Consider the following 15,117-nt stretch of genomic DNA (forward strand, 5'->3'; position numbering starts at 1 on the left):
ACAGAAGGAAGAGGAAAGGCTGAAAGATGACGCTACTTTTACCCCCTCCTTCTGGGTTACGGATTGTCTTCCTCAACGTGCTTTTCCTGAGATTTCGTTTAAGAAATTTCCTTTGTAAATGACATTTACTTCAGTGATTTTTACTTTAACCTGTATTTAGTGTCAGGATTTAAATGAATCTGTGAAAACGTGTTAAATAAAGAAAATATATTAACTAGTAATGTACATAATTAAGAAACACTGTACGTTTTCCTTTTTTATTACATAAACAAACTCATTGTTGAAAAAATCTTTTTTAAAATATATTTCTTTATTGATTTCAGAGAGGAAGGGAGAGGAACAGAGAGATAGAAACATCAATGATGAGAGAGAATCATTGATCAGCTGCCTCCTGCACGCCCCCACTGGGGATCGAGCCCACAACCTAGGCATGTGGCCTTGGCCAGAATAGAACCTGGGACCCTTCAGTCAGCAGGCTGATGCTCTATCCACTGAGTTAAACGGGCGAGGGCTGAAAATGCCTTTTTAAAAATATACATCCTTGCCCTTGCCGGTTTGCCCTCAGACTGAAGGGTCCCAGGTTGGATTCCGGTCAAGAGCATGTACCTCAGTTGCAGGCTTGATCCCCAGTCCTCACCCAGGGCACATATGGGAGGCAACCAATTGATGTGTCTCTCTCACATCAATGTTTCTCTCTCTGTCTCTCCCCCTCCCTTCCATTCTCTAAAAATCAATGGAAAAATATCCCCAGGAGAGGATTAACAACAAAAATATATCCTTACCTCATGTTCCTTTCCACATCACCTTTTTCTATGCATGTTTTAAATTCGTTTGATAAAAATGGAGTCAAGTACCTTTTCCCGCCTTCACTGGGCCTGTAGTGTCTTGCCCACCACAGTCCAGGCCCAGGGAAGCAGATTCTAGAAACATTCCTAAATCCCTTCACCTGTGCAGAACCCTCGGCGTGAGAAGAAGAGACCCAGAGATATGTGAGAACCATCTTCAGAGGTGGGGAGGGTGATTGTGTGGGTCGCAGAGTGGCTTGTGTTCTGTGGCCCGAGTTGGTTGTGAGCATCGCTTGGCAAACTACAGCCAGTGGGCCGGAGCCCGCTGCCTGTGTATGCATAGTCCTTGAGGAAAAACAATTTTTAAACGGCTGAAGAGGAAAAAACACCAAGGAGAATATGGAGCGGAGTCGAGTAGTTGCAACAGAGACAGTATGGCCCACACATCTTCTTGTAGAAAAGGCATTGCAGGGGCTTAAAAAGTGGGATCTGCTACTGCCTTACAGGGGCTAGTGAGCCTGCCTGTCCATCTGGTCCTCAGTTTTCTCCTCTGTACAATGGGTTAATAATAGCACCCATTTCCGAGGGGTTGCTGTGGGAATAGAGGGTGATGATGCCGGGAAAGCCCTCAGCCCAGTGCTTGGCACCTGCAGTAATATTATGAGTGTTAGTGAGGGGAAGAGGCAGAAGCTAAGGGGAGCTGAAGAGGTGGAGACAGCCTGCTACTCTTTCTAAAAGCTTGAGTGAGAAAGGAAGGGAGAGGGAAGGCATTAGGAGATGGAGACAGGGCACAGAGGAGAGGCAGATGTTCCTGGGATGAGGGTGTGAGAAGAGACAGAAGGACCAGGAGAGAGGAAGAGGGGGAAAAGAGACTCGAAGGGGGATGCACATGGGAGGACTGAGGACCTTCCTTAATCACCTGCTGAGTGTCACCCGCTCTAGAAGGAAGCTGAGCAAAGGGAGGGTCACGTGAGGCCCATTTGGTTCTGGCTCCGATTCCCCTCGGAAGACTTCAGTGTCTGCAGAGGGGGTGCTGGTGGGCCGTGAAGGGTGGTTCGACTCTGCCCGGGGCCTCGTGACATTGGCTTATTTCCGAAATGACATCATCTATTGATGACGCCTGCTTAGCCCAGTCAGAATGGCCTTTTCCAGTTAATGTTTTGATTTTTTGGTCTTACTAATGGACCGGCCAAGCTGCCAGCATTTCTAAAGAGGCCAGTTCACTTTTTTGCTTAAAGCCAGAACACCAAATCAATCAATTACTTGGCTGCTGGGAGACATTACCAGTTTAAAGCCACAGGCCTGTTTCTACGGCACAACAGGAATCAGATAGCCTGATTCAGGGCCATGTCCTCTCTTTGTTTTGTTTGTAAAATCCACCTTTGGTGAATCATGACAGGACCTGACTCTCTTTGCTCTTAATGATAATGAAAGAAAGAGCTCCTTGGAGTCAACCTTGGTCATGTCTGGGAGGTTGTCTTTGATGTTAGGAGGTGCTAGGTTCATGTCTGATCTAAAAAACTACACAAACGCAAGCATTTCTTTTATTTCCTCTTTTCTTACATCCTCTTGATTTTTCCTCAGAGAAAAACAGATTTGTGAAAGGGCTGGGCATTACTGTGCATGAGGAGAAACGTGGGGGCGGGGGAGAGGGTGAGGGGGAAGCAAGCCCGGTCCGTGTCCTGTCTCAGCGCTCCTTCTCGAGGTCCTTAGCCCGAGCCTCTTGTCACCCTGGAACTCCTAGGGTGGTGACCCCAGGGCATTCCGGGGGATGATTCTGGTGGACGATGAGCTGTGGCCACTGGGTGTTCACTCTCCGTGCCTGTGGGAACCGGGAAAGCGGAAATGCCTCTTGGCCTCACTCAGCCTCCTTCATGGACTCATCTCTCCTGTCCGTTCTTAAATGTTGGTGCCACTCTCAGCCCTATTCTCTTTTCACTCCAGACCCTCCTAGAATCCCGTTCACCCCATGGCTCCAAGCTCCCCTATAAACTAACAACTCCCAAGTTCGTGTTTCCAGACAGTACTGCTCTCTGGTGACTCCTGCCAATTGGACAAAGCCAATAAAACATCCCAAGGGCGCTTCACCACCAGCAGCCCAGGCTCGGGCTCATCATCACCCAGCCCTCCTCTGGTGTCCCCCCTCTTGGTCAACAGTAACGCCATTCACCCAGACGCCCAGCCAGAAACCACCCTTCCCTTTGCCACCCCATTCCTTTGGTCAAAAATCCTGCCAATTCTACCTTCCTCAATATCTCTCCTATTCATTTCCATACCCCCATCACCACTTCAATCCATTACTTGGCCATCTCTCTCCCGAATCATTGTCAGAGACTCTGTAAAGTTTTTCCACCTCAAGTCTTTTCTTCTATGCTGCTGTAAAAAGATCTTCGTGAAATGTAGCTATGACTGTGTTGTTCCCTTCCCTTTGGGGGCTCCCCATTTCCTACCAGGTCCCTTCGCATTGAACCCCAGGATCATCTAAGACCTGGCCCCAAACCACTTCTCCAAATTCATCTCTTGGCACTGCCATAAATTCTTTTCATGGTGCAAGCATACACCCCTTCATACCTCGCTGCCTTTGTCTCTGCTGCTCCTTCTGCCTGGAAAGCTGGTCTCTCCCTTCTGAACATGGTGAACTTATAATCACCCTTTAAAGCCAAGCTCCTATTGCCTCATCTGTGCTCCCACGGCCCCCTGAATGGACCTCAGAGAATCCGCATAGTGTGCTCTAAGTGGAATCATCCACCTACATCCTTACCTTTGACTAGACCAGTGGTTCTCAACCTGTGGGTTGCGACCCCTTTGGGGGGTCGAACGACCCTTTCACAGGGGTCGCCTAAGACCATCAGAAAACACATATATAATTATATATTGTTTTTGTGATTAATCACTATGCTTTAATTATGTTCAATTTGTAACAATGAAAATACATCCTGAATATCAGATATTTACATTATGATTCATAACAGTAGCAAAATTACAATTATGAAGTAGCAACGAAAATAATTTTATGGTTGGGGGTCACCACAACATGAGGAACTGTATTAAAGGGTCATGGCATTAGGAAGGTTGAGAACCACTGGACTAGACTAATAATTCCTTGAGGATAGAGTTTATGGCTCATTTATTTCTGTTTAGAGCTCTTTATGGTTTTTGTTCTTTCCTTTTTTCCCCCCTTCCCTCCAATCCTTACCAGAGGATATGTTTAGAGAGAGAGAAAGAGAAACAGCGATATGAGAGAGAAACATTGATCTGTTGCTTCCCATATGCATCCCAAACAGGGATTGAACCCACAACCTAGGCATGTGCCTTGACCAGGAATTAAATCCATAAGGTTAATCAAAATTAACCTTTTGATGTATGGGACAATGCTTCAACCAACTGAGCCACCCAGCCAGCGTGCATTTTATACTTTAATAAATGACTGACCACTGAATGAATGAATGAATGAATGAATGAATGGAAGAGTAAGCATAGGAAAGCCCTGTGATAACTATGACAGTCACACAACATCAACCAGCTTCTACACGTGTTCTCCCATCCCACCAAACCCTCAAGCCCATGAGGGCAGAAACCATACCTATTCTGGTCCCTCGCTGACTCTGCAGCCCCTGTCAACCTCATCACAATAAGTAGAACAAGTCCACTGTCTCATTTGAAACTTGGTAATGCTGTAAGGAGAAAGGACGGGTCTTATTACTCCATTTTTGTAGATAGGACAGTGAACCCCAGTAAGAATTGCTCCAGGTCATCCAGTTGGGTGTGTATTCCAGAAGAAACAAATTGTTCTCCAGGGTTTGGTAAACTTGAGAAATGAGAGCCCTGGTGTTCCATACCAGTGCTTCTCTCGTGCTTGAGTCACTCAGAATCTCGTTAAAAATGCAGATTCTGGCTCAGTAGGCCTGGGAGGGACCTGAGATTCTGAATTTCTAATAAACTCCTTGTTTCTAACGAGCTCTCATAAGCTTATTCAGTAATAAGCTTAACAATTCCTAATAAGCTCTAATAAACACCTAATAATGTGATGCTCACCCTGCATACACATTCATACTTTGAGCACCAAAATGAGCGCCAGTTATCCCAAAGTTTTCCCTTGGCTGTTGCATTTAGATAGTGTTCTTATTGAAGTCTATAAATGAATTCCGCTAAGCCCTGACTCAAAATCAAAGTCTCTTTCTGTTCTTTGTTGTGTTCTTCTTTGTTTGTTTTAAATATAGCACATGCGGGCACTCAGAGCATGATGGGGCACATGGGGAGGTGCACAGAACAGGGGCAGCCCATGCCCCCGCCCCCACCTGTGGTCAGACATGTGATGGAACACTAGGATGGGGCACGTGATTGGTGGGCGGGGCATGCAGTGGGGCACGTGCCAATTCATCTTGCCTCCCTTTGTTCAGTGAGTACACTGGTGGGATAAATTCTTAGAAGTGGAATTGCTGAGTCAGGGGTGGGTGCATTTTGATAGATATGGCTTACCTTGTCTTGACAGAGGGTAGTGCACCAATGTAGATCCCCTCAATGTGAGAGCGCTGGTCTCCTCCACATGTTGGGAACACTGGAAGGTCTAGGACTTTTCTCTTTGTCAATCCCGTAGAGGAGCACTGATGTCTCATTTCTCAATTGACTTCTCTATAGCTACGAGTGGGCTTCGTATCTGTTCATAGGCTTATTAGCCATTTGTATTCTTTTTTTTTTTTTTATAGGTCGATGTTCTACCACTGAGCTACACTGGCTGGGCTCAAAGTGTATTCTTTTTTTTTTTTAATTAAATCTTTATTGTTCAGATTATTATATTTGTTCCTCTTTTTCCCCCCCATAACTCCCTTCCTCCCAGTTCCCGCCCCACCCTCCGCCCTCACTCCCCACACACTGTCCTCATCCATAGGCGCACTATTTTTGTCCAGTCTCTTCCCGCATCTCCCACACCCCTTTCCCCCCCCCAAGAATAGTCAGTCCATTCCCTTTCTATGTCCCTGATTCTATTATGATCACCAGATTATTTATTCACTTGATTCTTAGATTCACTTGTTGATAGATGCATGTTTGTTGTTCATAATTTGTATCTTTACCTTTTTTTTCTTCTTCCTCTTCTTAAAGAATACCTTTCAGCATTTCATATAATACTGGTTTGGTGGTGATGAACTCCTTTAGCTTTTCCTTATCTGTGAAGCTCTTTATCTGACCTTCAGTTCTGAATGATAGCTTTGCTGGATAAAGTAATCTTGGTTGTAGGTTCTTGGTATTCATCACTTTGAATATTTCTTGCCATTCCCTTCTGGCCTGCAAAGTTTCTGTTGAGAAATCAGCTGACAGTCGTATGGGTATTCCCTTGTAGGTAACTGAGTTTCTTTCTCTTGCTGCTTTTAAGATTCTCTCTTTGTCTTTTGCTCTTGGTGTGGTCCTCTTTGGATTCCTTTTGTTTGGGGTTCTCTGTGCTTCCTGGACTTGTAAGTCTATTTCTTTCACCAGGTGGGGGAAGTTTTCTGTCATTATTTCTTCAAATAGGTTTTCAATATCTTGCTCTCTCTCATCTTCTGGCACCCCTATAATTCTGATGTTGGTACGCTTGAAGCTGTCCCAGAGGCTCCTTACACTATCTTCGTATTTTCGGATTCTTTTTTCATTTTGCTTTTCTGGTTGGGTGTTTTTTGCTTCTTCACATTTCAAATCTTTGCCTTGATTCTTGCGCTCCTCTGGTCTGCTGTTGGGAGTCTGTATAATATTCGTTATTTCAGTCCGTGTATGCTTAATTTCTAGTTGGTTCTTTATCATAACATCGAGGGTCTCATTAGATTTCTTGAGGATCTCACTACATTTATCAGCGGCTTCTAGACAGTTCTTAAGAGACCTTAAAAGTGTGGTTCTGAACTTAATATCCTCCATTGACAGTTTTGTCCTGTTTCTTTGTCTCCGCATTTTTTTATGCTTTCTTGGTGCACCCCCTAGTGGTCTTTGTGCGCAGTCTTGTTGTAGTTAAGCCTTGATTGTTGTCGGCAATACCGGGGGTGATTTGACCTCCAGGCTCGCCATTTGTATTCTTATATGAATTGCCTGTTCCTTTCCTCTTCCTAAATTTTTGCTGGGCTGTTTCTTTTTCTTTCTTTCTTTCTTTCTTTCTTTCTTTCTTTCTTTCTTTCTTTCTTTCTTTCTCTCTTTCTCTCTTTCTTCTTTTCTTTCATCTATCTATCTATCATCTATCTATATCTTTGTCTAGTAAACAAATTAACCCTTTGTTCAATGTGCAGCAAATATTTTTTCCCTGATTTGCTATTTGCCTTTTGGCATTGTTAGTGCTAATTTTCACATGAGTTTTTTAGAAAATATAAGACCACTCTTCATAAATGTATGAGGCAAGGTGATAAAGTTTGTGCTTGTAAAATGGACAAGAACAGGGGTGAGCGCCACAAGTTTTCCTACCAGCCAGTTTTTATCTGCCAGTGGTTTTGACTTATGACTGTCAAAACGAGTTATCCTGCTCGGCGTTCATTCATTTACGCCACTGACTGCCTCCAGCCCCTGAGAGGTGCGGGCTTTGTGCTGGGCCAGGGGAGGCAGAGGTACTTGCCCTCAAGTAGCTTTCAGTCTGGGGTGGGGGTTTCAATGAGAGGACACCTCTGATGGCAGAACTCTGACGGCCTCTCCCATTTGTATTAAGACATTTGGCTGCTAGACGCCTTTTAAGCTGGTGTGGAGAGAGATGACACAGGAGACAGAGGTTGATGGGAGGGCACAGTGGCCGGAACTAGGGAAGTTGAAGAGATGATCGGAGAAGAAGCCAGAGAATGGAGAGTGACATGGTTCGCAGGGCAGGTGGGCAGGGCAGTGGGGGCAGAGAGATGATCTCAAAGTCCTTTCCTGGAACCCTGTTACTTACAGTGACTGATGCAGTGACTCAGGCACCATGCTGACCTCAAGAGATGCAGAATAAACACACACACTGGGCCTTTCTGACTCCACTCACTGGACATCGTTGCCGGACCTGTGGACCTTCGAGGCTCAGTGTGCCCCGGGAGGGAGCTCTTAGCAACTGCAGAGAGAGATGGAGTCACCATGTTCAGTTTCTCTGGTTTTTCAGAAGGTGCTTTCCCATGTGACTAAGAGAATGAGATCATCCAGGGAAAATAAGTGCACATGGGCCTGAGAGCAGTCTTTTAAAGCCTGCTGGTCTCTGAGTCCCCATTCTGTCCGCTCAGTGGCCCCAAACATGTTTTTCATAATAGAAGCAGGTCTTGAAGGGCCTTAAATCTCAACTTGTCAACTCCCAGTGCCACATACCCGCTGTACTTTTCCAGTTATGTATGTTCAAAAACAGACAAAGCTAATCTACGGTTTTAAAAGTCAGAATAGTAGTTACCATTTAGGGAGAGGGGGTGGGAAGGGGGAGTGAGAAAGCTAGAAATGACCTATATCTTCATCTGCGTGTTTACATAGGTGTGTGCCTATGGGAAAATTCAGGCAGCTGTCCCCTTAAGATTTGCACACTTGGCTGTATACTGTGGCTGTGTACTGTATAACCAATTCCTTATTAAACACACACACACACACACACACACACACACACAGCTCTCCAATCAAAAGTAGGAGCCCAGAGCTGAGCTCCAGCATGAAGCCCAGCAGGACCATCATCAGCCCTGCTGGGGCCACTGTACTTTCATTCATGCAGCAGAGATAGCAGCCTGACTCTTGGGACCAAGGCCTCACACTGTTGACTTACATTTGGGGGGACAGTCACTTGAGAACCCCCAGATCTTTCCATGGCTGTTCGGCCCATCTAGGGCTTGTGGGGCTGGCTTGTTGGGCTGGTGCTTTGTGGGACTGAGGCAGTAAGCTGAACCGCCTCATCCTTCATCTCATTTCCCCTTCACAGCACCCTTGAGAGGTACCTGTTGTGCCCTCACTTTACGAACAAATCCATGAGACAATGAGTGACGTGCCCGATGCTGCCAAGCCAGTAAGAGCCAGAGCGGGGTTTTAGCCCAGGTCTGCAGGACCCGAGTGCGAGCTTTCACCTTTTCCAGGCTGACCTGACAGGAGGCTCATTGGTAAAGTGGAGCTAATGACCCTGTGAGGGTAGTGGATGAAGAGACGATGCATTTGACATTACCCCAGGGATCCTTAACTGTAAGCTTCCGAAGGGCTGGGGACTCCCTTATTAATTTCTGTTTCTCCCACAAAAGCCCACACTGCACAAAGTAGGTCTTCAATAAACACTCAATTAGGTTGTGGAAACGGAGATCCAGAGAGGTACAGCAACTTGCTTCAGATCACACAGCAAGTCCTCAACCAAAGTCAGGACTTGTAACCAGCTCCACTCCCACCTGAGCTCCTCCTGCCACTGTACATGGCCCAGCTTCCTATAGATCCAGGGGACAGGGATCCCAGTGATTTGGAAGAAAACGGGGAGGAAAAGAACCAGGTCAGGTAAGAAAAGGCTGAGCCTGGCCCTGGGGCCTTCGAGGCATGTATCCTGGGAAGGGGGCTGTAGGCTGTGCACAGAGCCCTTTTCTCGTTTAACCCATGCTTGGTTAAAAGCTCTGCAGATGCTTTCTTGAAATTCTTCATTTTATCTTTGGGTTTCTATTTTTAAATGAGGCCCCATTGACAAAGGCGTATGCACCAGTGCTCGGAGCCTTGGCTCACAGGAGGACCCACCTCCTGCTGCCTCTGTGCTTCCTGGCGATGGTTCTTAGACTCCAGCTGCCTCACCTCCCGTCACCCCCAGGTCCCACCAGCCCAGTGATGGCGAACCTATGACACGCGTTTCAGAGGTGACATGCGAACTCATTTTTTTGGTTGATTTTTCTTTGTTAAATGGCATTTAAATATATAAAATAAATATCAGAAATATAAGTCTTTGTTTTACTATGGTTGCAAATATCAAAAAATTTCTATATGTGACACGGCACCAGAGTTAAGTTAGGGTTTTTCTTTTCTTTTCTTTTTTCAGTTGATCAGCAGCCTAGCCACGTTCTCCAGCCAGGTTCTCTAGCCAGTTTCTGTCTTTTTTATTTTTTTTATTAATTAAATCTTTATTGTTCGTAGGGTTTTTCAAAATGCTGACACGCCGAGTTCAAAAGGTTCGCCATCACTGCACTAGCCTCTCTTCCCCACACCCAAACAGCTTCCATTGGGGCTCTCTGCACACCCCCCTCCCCGTTGCATTCAGCTGGCAACTCTGGGGGCAAGCCTCTTATCTCTACCCCTGACCCAGGCACTTAGGCTCATGTGTTGGGGCAGCGGCCTATGGGAAGGGAGATGCCTGGCTCAGCTGGCAGCCACTGGACTTGGTGTGAATTGCTCTGCGATGTAGCTCGTGGGCACCTGTGTAGACGGTGACATTAAATGGTACATTTTAAAAACGCCGTGATCGATCGAGAGAGAGACCAGGAGAGAAAGGAAAAACTTCATGTCTCAGTACCTTTGATAGCACTTTCCCCCCATTTTTGAACAAAGGACCCCACAGCCTCATTTTGCACTGGACCTGGCCAGTTCCGTGGGCAGCCGTGCTTGGGAGAATCAGCAGGGCAGAGGGAGCGGCTCAGGCCTCACGCAGGGCGCCCCGGGGAAGCGGGAGGCAGGGGGTTGGGACCTAGGGGGCTGGGAGAGCTCAGCCCTCAGTCCGGCTGTCTCCCTCTCCCTGTCTGTCCGGATCCCTCACGGTGACAACACACCCAGGCTACAGGGCACGTGAACCTGCAGGCCTGAAAGTGGTGGTTGTTTCATAAGCTGCAAGGGTCTCTGCGCAGCGGAGCGATTGTTGGTATAATTACTGCATCGCATTTTAAGTGTTTTAAAATGTAACCATTGATGAAGCTCCCCAAAAGCTTCCATTACCTGCTATCTACCCCTTTCACACCTACCCACCCCCACCATCTCTGGTCGAGGCCAATGCTGTCCTGGAAGGGGACTATATGGGATGAACCCCAAAAGTAAAGGGTGTCTAGCTGCCAAGGGGGCAGGTGCCCAACTAGGCAAAGAAGAATCAGGTTTTGGTCTCTATTGAGAGACAGTTGACAATTGGCAGCCTGTATACTGTCTTATAGGCCTGCGTGACCATGTCCATGTCAGGAGTAGTACAAACCTCAACTGTAGAAAACTGGGAAAGGCCTGTTTGGAATAGAAGGTCTGAGGCATGGTTATGCATAGAAAGAAGGTTTAAAGGCTAATTTAAAAGTACTGGCCAGTAAGCCAGAGATAATACATTCTGCCTCCCTAAACAGAGGGTAAATAGTTGTGCCAAAGTACTTAGGGAGGACTGATAAAAAGAAATCCAACAGTTACTGTTTTGTTATGACTCTGAAAAATCCATGAAAAGAAATGGCAAGGAAAATCAGAAAATCTTAGAGCAGATCAGTATGTTTTTCTCCTTATATAATTCCTCTGAAATATTGGCAATGCTAAATAAGTCATGGCAATACATTTCTTTGCATAGATTCAATAAGACTGGTTCCTAATAGTGGTTTTATTAATGGAAAACTTTGACTGGAGTATCATGTTTTAAAGAGCCCTGTCTGAGCTCTAAAGACTTAAAGCCAGTAAGAATGCCACAAAGAAAGCCTGGTATCCTACTTGGAAGCCCTGAAGATGGCTGGCACTGGAGCATCAGGCCCATGCCCTACCATCACTGGCAGTTGGTCAGAGTAGAAGGGGAGCAATAAGGATGCCTCTGCATCCCTGTGAAACCCCCACTCACTCTGGGCCGCAACGAGTAGGAGAGCTACTGAGATAGGCCTTAAAGCCTAGAGCGTAGGCTCAGGTGGAGTTGCTACAGGTGAGGGATTCACCTAACTCAGCAGATACTGCAGGCAGGCCTGATAGCAGCTGGATGGCTTGGCTTCCTGGCCTTACAGGGCACATTAAGATTCAATCATGAAATTCCAACAAAGGTAGTCAGTTACCATTCTTGTTGTGTTTATGCAAACATCAGAAGATGGATTAGTCTTGATTTGGCTTTTTGATAGCCATAAAGGAATTTTAAGAAGAAAAATCCTATTTCAATAGAGATTGTTAAAACTAAAATGGTTTCTTTCCCTTCCACCAGCTGTTGACTTTCGGCCCCTGCATCATCAGCAGGCTAGTTCATTTTGTCAAGGATGGGGTAGGGATTGTGCAGATGATGGTTCTACACACCCAGTACAGGCCTCTAGCAGAGAAATGCAAACCGACCTATGATTGGGCCTGTAAGTCTCAAGACAAGGGGGGAATGAGAGGGCGAGGGCTACACCCTCCATCTTACCCCGGATCCTCCATTTTTGGGCAGCAGCCATTAGCCATGTGCTCAGCAAGGAGCTTCTTCCCGGAAGCCCAAGCCTCTGCTAGCCACACCCAGGATTTCTTTAAACTAACCAATGATAATCAAGGGAAGTGCGCACCATAGATACTACCACATCCTGTGTAACAAGACACCGACTTGCGCCCGGCCAATCAGCAGGGCCCACAGTTCTCTCCTCCCCTTACTCCAACCCCCCTATAAAACCCCTCTCCCCACAGAGCTCACTCTCTCTCTGCCTCTGCCGCTGCGTCGGTGAGTGTGGTGGAAGGGGAGCTCAAGCTAGCTCGAATAAAGACTCTTTGCTTTTGCATCGGACTCAGCTGGCTCCCTGGTGGTCTTTTGGGGGTCCTAAAATCTGGGCATAACACTCAGCGCCTCCCTGGGAGTCGGGTCACCCATCACCCCGAATTCATGAGCTCAGCACGTAGTTCACGAAAAGAAATACGTGGGGAGCTCCAGGTGCTTTTTCAGCGTCCCTTGCCTGTCCTGACATCTCCCCGAGGGCTGAGGACCTGACAATCTGGAGAGTGATTCCCGCTTATCATACAGTGAAGGCCGGCAGGGTGCGAGAATGCAGAGCCCACAGGCAGATGCGTTATCAGGGTGTCAGGAGGGTGCAGCTGGGCTAATGAACAATCTGGAATGGTAGGCAACACCCAAATCACTGGCCTCAAGGGAGGGTGTGGGCAGGTTCTCCTGTGAAGGCCTGGCATTTTGTAAGACTCCTTTCCTGCCTTCCCGTCAGGAGTCTTTTTCCCTCCCAAGCCTTTCTCAAAACCGACAGAAAGGAGTTATTGACCGAAGAATTTCATTTAACAGAAGGAAGAGGAAAGGCTGAAAGATGACGCTACTTTTACCTCCTCCTTCTGGGTTACGGATTGTCTTCCTCAACGGCTTTTCCTGAGATTTCGTTTAAGAAATTTCCTTAAATGACATTTACTTCAGTGATTTTTACTTTAACCTGTATTTAGTGTCAGGATTTAAATGAATCTGTGAAAACGTGTTAAGTAAAGAAAATATATTAAGTGTTAATGTACATAATTAAGGAGTCCCTAGAAACACTGTACGTTTTCCTTTTTTATTACAGAAACAAACTCATTGCTGAAAATACCTCTTAAAAAACATACATCCTGCCCGTAACCGGTTTGCTCAGTGGATAGAGCGTCGGCCTGCGGACTGAAAGGTCCCAGGTTGGATTCCAGTCAACAGCATGTACCTCAGTTGCAGGCTTGATCTCCAGTCCTTGCCCAGGGCACATATGGGGGGCAACCAATTGATGTGTCTCTCCCCCTCCCTCCCACTCTCTCTAAAAACCAATGGAAAAATATCCTCGGGAGAGGATTAACAACATATTTATCATATGTATATCGTTACCTCATGTCCCTTTCCACATCACCTTTTTCTATGCATGTTTTAAATTCTTTTGATGAAGATGGAGTCAAGGTCCATGTGAATTTGTACACTAATTTCGATTTAGCATTAAATTGGTAAACCTAAAAGCACAACCAGGTGCATAATGTTCTTTTACTGTGATGATATGTATGTAACAAAATACCTATTTTAACTATTTTTAAGTGTAGAGTTTAGTGGCATTAAGTTCATTCACATTGTTGTCCAGCCATCACCACTGTCCCTGTTCAGAACTTTTCATCTTCCCAAACTGAAAGTCTATACTCATTGAACAATAACTCTGCATTCCTCCCTCCCCCAGTCCCTGGCAACCAACATTCTACTTCCTGTCTCTATAAATATGACTACTGTACTCTATTATTGACAAAAGGAACATCCAAAACTGTAGAGAACTTCCCTGAGTTTATTTGAACCGAACTGACCACGTATGCCACGCAGCAAGATCTGAAATGCTCCAGAGAGTAACAGTTTTGCAGTTGTTGTTTTTAATCCTCACCTGGGGACATTTTTATTGATTTGAGAAACAGGAAACATCAATGCGAGAAACATCTGTTGGTTGCCTCCCATACACGCCTGGACTGGGGATGGAACCCACAACCTGGGTATGTACCCTGACCAGAAATGGATCCCACAGCCCTAGGGTGCACTGGCAGGGATAGGATTACAGGACAGTTAAGATTTTGTGCTCTCTTGAGGGTTAATACCCCCTTGGAGAGGTATTGCTTCTGGCATTTCAAAGGTGTGTAACCTAGGTACACGAGAACATGCACAGGGTGGGCTTAAAACCTTTCACCAAAGAAATTATAGGCCTCGGGCATGACTACCCACCTTGATCTGCACCGTTAGGGATTTTTGATCAGATCACCCTTTTTTTCCCCCTTCACACTGGGTACCTCATATAAGTGGGATTACGTAATATTTGTCCTTTTGTGCCTTGCTATTTCATTTAATGTAATATTTTCAAGGTTCATCCATGGTGTAGCATGTGTCAGAATTTTCTTTTCTTAAAGGTGAATTCCATTGTATGAATGTACCATGTTTAGTTTAGAGAAACAAAAATTCATGCCTGAATAGACATGGTACATGTGAGTTATGTCCACATTTTACTATTTTGAATAATGCTGCTGCAATCGACGTAGTACAAACGTTTGAGGTCCTGTTTACAATTCTGTGTGTATGTGCCGGCAGCCGGTCCACCCTTGCTGCTGCTGCAGGGAAGAAACATCTGCACAGCTTATGTTTCAAGGGACCTGGCGTATATGACATATGTTTGCTCCTCCTCTTAGCGCTATGTGTTTTAACCAGGACCACCTCCCCGAGAAAGGTTGTTTCCCCAGGTTAGGGGTTAACAGGACTAGGAAGAGAATAAATCACTACGGAAATACCACGTACTACTTATGAAGAACTTGGACTAAGACGGTTGGCAATAAATTTGGGACTTGTTGGGCCCACATCCTCAGGGGTCTGCCCACCAGGGAAAGCACCAAAGCCTATACCCCTGGAGACCCACCGACACAGGGCAGTCCCAGGGAAGGCAAGCAGGGGGGCTGGGAGGACATAACCTTTACTGGGGAGGATAAACTCCTTCAGTCGCTTCCTTGTAGCCTATCAGTAGAGCAATAGAATAGTGACCTTGGAATAGCCCTT

The sequence above is a fragment of the Myotis daubentonii genome, chromosome 11 (genome assembly GCF_963259705.1).
Source record: "Myotis daubentonii chromosome 11, mMyoDau2.1, whole genome shotgun sequence".
Taxonomy (NCBI): Eukaryota; Metazoa; Chordata; class Mammalia; order Chiroptera; family Vespertilionidae; genus Myotis; species Myotis daubentonii.